The sequence below is a fragment of the Enhydra lutris genome, unplaced genomic scaffold (assembly GCF_002288905.1).
Source record: "Enhydra lutris kenyoni isolate GAN:26980312 unplaced genomic scaffold, ASM228890v2 scaffoldscaffold3, whole genome shotgun sequence".
Taxonomy (NCBI): Eukaryota; Metazoa; Chordata; class Mammalia; order Carnivora; family Mustelidae; genus Enhydra; species Enhydra lutris.
In genome coordinates this window covers 50021895-50030306 of record NW_019154087.1, presented here as the reverse complement: position 1 = coordinate 50030306, position 8412 = coordinate 50021895, and the positions used below count along the sequence as shown (strand labels likewise).

Here is an 8412-nt window from a genome sequence, read left to right as displayed (position 1 = left end):
ATATTAGGTTTTATGCTTCTAATGGCTATATTTAATTTCTGATTAATAGTTTTGGACAATGATCTCTTCATTTTTCTTGGTTGTCACCATCAGAGAAAAATTTTGTTTACATAGGTATGTGATTTTAAGCATTAAAGCCATTTGTAAACCATTCAAGTAAAGCATTTGTAACAGTTGAAACTGTATTTAAAGCAGCTCCTCCTTTTTTCCTTCAGAGGTGAAACATCAATATTATTGTTAATGTGAATAGATTTTGAATCTACTTAAACATTTCCATATCAGAATTTCAAAATAACGATGAAACTCTAATTTTCGGAATGTGGCAGCATTTTAGAGCAATGGCCTAAAGCTCGTTTGAATCACAAAAGGGGCAAATTAGCCACAAACCCATAGAAGCATTATAAATATGTGAAGGCAGAGATTCAGAGCCACTGCCTTGGTGGTGCCTGCTAAGAATTTTGCCTGACTCCCTAGCCCCATTCCCACCTCCTGCTCCTTAAGGATCCTTAGGGGTGCCTGCTGACCACCTTCACTACTTAGGACATGAACTCAAGCAGTTCTGTAGGCTCCTTGTCTTTAATGGGCAGCAACACCTGCCCCAGCTGGGGGCTGAAAGTGAGAGGTCGATGCTGGACACCACATGCTGGCTAACTGCACCATGCAGAAGCAGCAGGGACTAACGGTGGCTCATCATGCTCACTGCTTGCAGCTGTGAGGGCTGCCAGGTCAGTCCTCCAAGCTCGAGGGCCACCTTAGAACCCCTGCACGGAGATGCTCATTGTCTGAGGCAACTGGTCTAAAAGTCCTGGGTCATCCCAAATAGAGACAATTTCTCTCTTGAACTCCTGAACATTTGTACTTTTCTTCTTCTTCTTCTTCTTCCTCTCCTCCTCCTCCTTCTTCTTCTTTTAAGATTTTATTTATTTCTTTATTTATGAGACACAGAGAGAGAAGAGAGAGAGAGAGACAGAGGGAGAGGGAGAGGCAGGCTCCCCACTGAGCGGGAAGCCCCATGTGGGACTCCATCCCAGGATCCTGGGATCATGACCTGAGCCAAAGGCAGATCTTAACCAACTGAGCCACTCAGGCACTCACATTTTTACTTTTCATGGTTTTCTTCTCACTCTCATGTTTTATAGTAAAATCATTTTATTCTTCCTAATAGAAAACAAATCTGTTTGAAGACTGAAATGCTGACTTAATCCTTTTGTATCCTTGGACACTGAATCTGTAACATACTTAGCACTCAATGAACATTCGTTGAATTGCCTTGAACATAGATACAGAAATAAAATCTCTAAGAAGTTTAGTGACTAGCTCAAGGTTATGATGGGAAGTTAGTTAATCTATTGTTAATCTGTCAGTTAAACACCGAGGAAAATTTGGTTTTTATAATTTGTTTTATAATGTAGGGCAGAAAAACAGAATGGAGTATTCATTTACCTTTTTCTTCAGAAGTAATGCCGAGATAGTTTTGCGATTAGGTTTGTGAACCTTGAAATTCAAAAGACTTTTAGATTTTGTTGTTGTTTTTAAACCAGAGAAATCATGTATATTTTTCTGTAAATTAGATTTTTTTCATGAAGTTCCAATATCTGAAACATAAAAATGGAGCAGCCTTGTATGATGTCCCAAACCTGACCTTCCCCCACCAACCTGTGGGCTGTCTGGCACCGCTGGGCATCTGGGGCTCCATGAAACACAGCATAAAAAGTGCCACCACATCATTTTCCCATGTGAGGGCTAAATGTCAGTGTGTACAGACAGGGCATGTCAGACATGCAGAATCTCAGGCGCCATTCTGGCCCTATTGAATCAGAATCTACTTTTAGGAAGATTCCCAGGGGATTCTTACATGTACTGTCCTTTGGAAGCATTCATTTGGAGGATTTGAAAAGGGACTGAATAAGAATTTATGTAGGATAGACAGGGGAAGTAGGATCAAATAAACTAAATCCATGGGAGAAAATTGTGCTGGAATCACCTTTCCTGTACGATTCCGGGTGAGGGTTGAGCAGAGGAGAGATGGGTACGAGATTTGGAAGGTAGAGATTTTGTGAGTCCCGGTTGGTCTTCACGCGTTCTAGTTTTTCCTTGATTTCTCCAGCTCTGCAGTATGATTTTCCCCTTGCCTCTGACCTAGCTAACCTATAACAACCTGGGCCTGGCCAGCCGATACAGACAGAGCAGGCCGGCATAGACTTCTTCACCAGCTCTCCCTATCGTTCCCGGTTAGGGATGCTTCTTTCATTCTCTAGCTACCCCCTTCTGGAGTTTTCTTTCCCCAGCTTCCCCCACAATTAAATTTCAATCTCTGAAACAAAGCCCCTATTCCATATTAGTCATTGTGGCCTTTGTTTCCCGATTAAACCCTGATACGTGTATCGATTCCACTGATGATTGCTGACGTGCTGTCTACAAGTGTGGCTTATTCCGTGTGTGTGTGCAATTGCATGTTTAAGATTTTATTTATGCATTTATGTATTTATTTTTGAGGGAGCACACACAAGCAGGGGAGAGCGGGGAGAGGGGCAGAGGGCCAGGGAGAAGCAGGAAGCCTGATGGGGAGCTGAATCCCAGGGCCCTGACATCATGACCTGAGCTGAAGGCACTTAACTGACTGAGCCACTCAGGCACCCCCCCCATGTGTTCTTTATAGTTCCTCTCTGTCAACTCAGCTGAAGGTTTTCTTGAGGCCTTGAAAGAGGAATTACTTTTTCTAGAAAAACTTTAAAACTTTGATATGCTTAAAACAGTTGTTCTTTTTTGGTTTCTTCATGAGGCACAAAGGATGCTTAAGATGCTACTTAATGCCTCTCTATATAATTTCATAAAGATAAGTAAAACAAGCAAACAAAAAAAAAACCCAAAACAACCCTAATCAAGAATACTAAATAAAAGAAGAAAGCTCAAGAGAGATAGGCTACTAAGAGAATGAGGACAAGGGTTATTGGAAAATATAATAGGATAATAATAAACGAAAGTTGTTTTGTACCAAGACGCTAGTCATCCTGTTGAGTCAGCCTCTCATCTTTTCCTTTAATGGTTTTTTTTTTCCAGTTAACCATTTTACATTAACCAAACGTGAGTTTCAAGTAACTAGAGGACATAGGATTCTCTGTTTTCCTGTTTTAAGTAATGTGAAATTCGGCAGGAAAATGAGACCATTTTTATACCTTCACCCCAAATACTCTGTTTTGTATCTTAGGAATCTTTTTGTACCTTAAGTTGAATCATAAAATGGAAACAAAAGGCACTAATAGTTTCTCTTCCTTATCATGAAGTCTATTCAATCTGCAGCCAACTCTTCTTTGCTTCTGGAATTCATTCAGATTTCCAAATTTTCTTTTCTACCCTTGGCCAGAGTATTCAGCAACTCATTTCTTCAGATGTAAGGTTATTTTATTTTATTTTTTTTACAGTAAGTCTAATATGCTTGAACTAACTCTTGTCTATTTCAGGCAGTTACTTTGGAAGTCATATATTTAATATTTTCCAGATCTTTAAAGTAGAATAATACAGAATGTGTGAATCTCACTACTTTTCAACCAAGACATATCTTGCTGGTGGTACTCAAAAAGTTCCTGGAGCACTGCTCTCCCTCTACTTGAATGAGAGCCCCATGAAGCCCCAGATTTTGATTTGTTCGCTGCTGGATCCGCAGTGCCCAGACAGTGCATGGCACACTGTAGATGCTAGACCAAGATTTTCTTGGTTGTTTGCCACACATACCATTATACACCTAGTCAGGCTTGAACACAAATGTCCACAACCTGTTAAGGGAGTCAGGGCAAGTTTTATGGAGGACGAAGCATTGAAGGATTTCTGGTTCCTAATCTGTTGATTTGCATGATTCAGGAAGTGTTCATTGTGTACTCTGTTGCCTGAATTTTAAGTATGTTTGCACTGTTTGCTGGGGCAGGGTGAATAATTGCTGCCCCCGCCCCCACCAGATGTCCATGTTCTAATCCCTGGAACTTGTGAATGTTACCTTATATGGCAAAAGGATTTTGCAGATGCGATAAATGGAAGATCTCAAGGTGAGACCACCCTGAATTATCGGGTGGGCCTAATGTCTCACCAGCATCCTTTTAAGAGGGAGGCAGGAGATCAGTGTTGATTCGTGATGTGGCTATGGAAGCAAGTAGCTGGAGTGAAGCAGCTACAAGCCAAGCCATGTGGCAGCCTCTAGAAGCTAGAAAGGCTTGGAACAGGATTCTCTTCTAGGACCTCCAAGGGATGCCAGCTCTGCCAACATCTGGATTTTAATTCTCTGTAATTTTTTTCTTTCAGACTGCTAAGTTCCAGAACTATCAGAGAATAAATTTTCATTTTTGTGTTGTTTTAAGCCACTAAATTTGTGGTAATTTGTTACAGCAGTGGCAAGGAAACTACCACAGTGACAATGCTTTTTTTCTTTGTGGTCAAGTGGTTTCTTTATTTTGAGAGTGATCTTTGGAACTTTTTATAACTTTGTAACTTGTTCGGTTGTCCTTCAATTTGCAAGTGAAATAAAATTTTATAAAGCCAACAATTAATTGGTGATTTTCCTTCCAGCACCCTTTGTTTCTTATTCTGAAATTCTTCAACGTTTAATGAAGGTCACTTCAGTATGAATTGATTATAGCTTATTTTTAAAAATTAGAATATACAAGGTGATCTCTTTATTGAGGAACACATATACTCACTAATTGTTTCCATAATGACATTCCCTTTATTATCTCCCTTATGCCTTACAAAAAACTCCTTTGAAGTATATATTAGCCTTTTCATTTTTCAGATGAGGAAATGAGTTAAGGGAAAGTAACTTATCTTGCATAGGGTGAAATTGGGTGAAGTTAGTAGGTAACTTATAAGAAGATATTTGAGTTCAGATCTACCTGACTCTGAAGGATGCATTCTTACGCATTATTTTATTCTGAACCCACTGGTAAAATATAATTTAAATCCAGTAAGGTGAACTTTTAATATACAGTTGACCTTTGAACAACATGGGGGTTAGTGATACCAGTTCTCGTCGAGTTGAAAATCCACTCACGACTTTTGAGTCCCCCAAAACTTTACTAACTTACAGCTTACTGTTGACAGGAAGCCTACCGATAGCCTAAACTGTTGGCTTAACACGTATTTTGTATGCTGTATGTATTATATACTGTATTCGTATAATAAAGTAAGCTAGAGAAAAGGAAAACACTTATAAGGAAGGGAAAACACATTTATAGTATTATATTTGTTTTTAAAAAATCCATATGTATGTGGATTTGGGCAGTTCAAACCTGTGTTGTTCAAGGGCCAACTGGATTGCCTTTTGTTTGAGAAATAGAAGAAAATGCCAGAAATTGTAATCTGAATTCTCCTTCATAGGAGAGGAACACTGTCCTACAAACAGGGCTCCTGATACACATGTGTGTTGGCATGAGGTTTAGGTCATATGGACCAGACTGAGCTAGGTACAGGGCTTTTAGTAGAGTGTAGTAAGAGACAGCAATTCATGGGGATAACCACATCAGATTAAAGACGTGGTAAAGAACGAGGGAATTAAGCATGAAGATGAGTATTTTCACGCATCAGACTGACAAATAGATAAGTCCCTTGATGGCAACTCTGTGAAAAGAATGGACAGTGTAAGTTGATAAACTGTGTAGGGGCCAAATGGGTAGTGCTGTATCAAAATGTAAAATGTGCTTACTTGGATCTATAATTTTTACTGGATTTGGATTCTTTTGGGTCCTTTAGGGTCAAAGGAGCAGAGAGTCTAAGGCCAATTTTTCCCCACAGTGGAGACAAATCCCTTCTGACGCCCCATGCATGAGGAAGTGTTGCACTCTGGCCGATGGGAGCGGACACTACTCCAGGTCCTGTGAGTGCAGAGAGGGCTGTTCCCTCTAATTCTTCCATGTGGTTCTCTCCCTGGCCTGACACTGTATCCTCACATGCAGGTGCTGGCCAGTACTTGGCTGAGTACTTGTGGAGGTCCATCTGCACATTCCCGGATTTCTCTCTCTAGGCAGCATTAACTCTCTATATTGCCTTTTCTAGCTTCTTTCATCTCCCCAGAGTCTTGCTTGCATCTCCCTCTCTCAGGGAGTCCTTGCCTCAGGTTGGGCTTCAGGGAATGGAAACTTAAAGCAGTAAACTGGGACAGTCCTGGGGTCATTTATTATCTCTTAAGGATCACTGTCCTTCACTGTCTGAGGTTCAATGTCTTTAAAACCATTGTTCAAATATTCCATTGGTATTCTTGGTTGCTCAAGACAGGAGGATAAATCTGATCTGTTATTCCATCTTGGCCAGAAGCTGAAGATTATTGCTTTCGTCCATCCATCCATTTATGTATGTATGTATGTGTTTATTTATTCAAATTGGCATGTCTATAGGATTTCCATTAGAAAAATATGACCTATTAAAATTTTGGTCCACTTTCTTCTTCTACCATTCAAACTCAACACTTTAACTTTACTCAAGTAAAAGCAGAATTACATAGCTGGTGGGAAAACTAAATATTTCATCTCATTAAATTAATAGGATTTAATTGAATTAGGTGTGCTCTTTATTATCTATCAGGAACAGTGACTCATCTCTCTTACATGCTATTTCCCTTTACTTTTATTTATTTAGGTAAGTATGTAACGAGTGTCTCCTTCCCCACACCAGTAACATGAGTGTGCATCTGCATGATTTATAACACTATACCTGGATTTGTCATCTCATCTTCAGTTCATGCTCAATTCCCCTTATTATATGGTATTTCCGTAATAACTTCCAATGTTTTAGTCAGTCATACACTTTCCAACATCAACTGTAAAAATTAAGTTGTTAATTTAAAAACATGATTATAATTCCAGACTAAATACTGCCAAACCCGCTTCTAGAGATGCCGTTGTGAGAGGTCCTTGGTCAGCCACTGCTTCAGTCTCCACGTGGCCTCCTTTGGGCAAAGCGGCAAGCTGGTGAGCAGCTCTCACAGGAAGATGACTCATGAAATGCTGTTTGTCCATTTCATCGGCCGCACTGAAGTCATTCATGTCAGCCAGCAAAACAGTTGTTTTCACCACATTAGTGAAGTCACAGCCTGCAGCTGTCCGAATTTCACCCATGTTTATAGGAGCTTGTTTGGCTTCTTCTGCCATCCCTCCTGGCACCAACTATCCATATGAAGGGTCCATGCCTCACTGTGTTGAAATGTAAGTGGTCCTGTCCAACTCACACATGGTAGGCATGAACCAATGGCCCCGGGGGCTTTTGCAGTGCTGATGACCTTCCTTCCTTCCTTCCTTCCTCTCTCTTTCTTTCCTCTCTCTCTCTTCCCTCCCTCTTCCTTCCTTCCTTCTTCGCTTCTTCCTTTTCTTCCTTCCTTCCTTCCTTTCTTTTCTTTCTCTTATTTCAGTTAGCTGCTGTATAGTACATCATTAGTTTGTTTTTTTTTTTTAAATCTTTTATTTATTTATTTGACAGCGATCACAAGTAGGCAGAGAGGCAGGCAGAGAGAGAGGAGGAAGCAGGCTCCCTGCCGAGCAGAGAGCCCGATGCAGGGCTCAATCCCAGGACCCTGAGATCATGACCCAAGCCGAAGGCAGAGGCTTTAACCCACTGAGCCACCCAGGCGCCCGCATCATTAGGTTTGATGTAGTGTTCAATGATTCATATGTAACACCCAGTGCTCATCATAGTATGTGCCCTCCTTAAGTATTAAGGATGGCTGATCACCTTTCTGATCAAAGATGCCACAGCTGGCCCTTCCATCTCGCTGCCTGCCCCTCCAAGAGAACAATCTAGTACACTGCCTGTGCTAGGACCTCACTGTTCAGGCTATTGCTTGTAAAAGCAAGATAAATATAAAGAGGGGAATTATCAACCAGAGTTTATTGGAAATAATTATTCATTGACAAAAACTACTGTTTTCGGGGCGCCTGGGTCGCTCAGTGGGTTAAGCCATTGCCTTTGGCTCAGGTCATGATCTCAGGGTTCTGGGATTGAGCCCTGCATCAGACTCTCTGCTCAGCCTCCACGTGGCCTCCTTTGGGCAAAGCAGGAAGCTGGTGAGCAGCTCTCATAGGAAGATGACTCTGCTCTCTGCTCAGCAGAGAGCCTGCTTCCCCTTCTCTCTCTGCCTATTGCTCTGCCTACCTGTGATCTCTCTCTCTCTGTCAAATAAATAAATTAAAATCTTTAAAAAATATAAAAAAAAATAACCCTATTGTTTTGTAGCCTCTTACTCTTTCAAGTTTGCCTTAGTGACTTTTTCCTGGAGCAGAAGTTTCTTCTACTTGTGAAAGGGACATATTTTGGGGGTATTAGGGTATGGGGAGGGGTGATATTTGTAGTCAATTCTTCCTTGGTGTGTTTTACTTTCCAAATGAGCAGTTCTGGTTAAGAGTCAATGCTGACAGTGTGGAAAGGGCACCGATGAGT

The 8412-nt window shown here is 40.9% G+C and overlaps 1 pseudogene; it reads right to left on the bottom strand.

Moving 5' to 3' along the window:
* Positions 1-6833: 6833 nt before the first annotated feature.
* On the bottom strand, positions 6834-7743 carry LOC111152879 (annotated as a pseudogene).
* Positions 7744-8412: the final 669 nt, after the last annotated feature.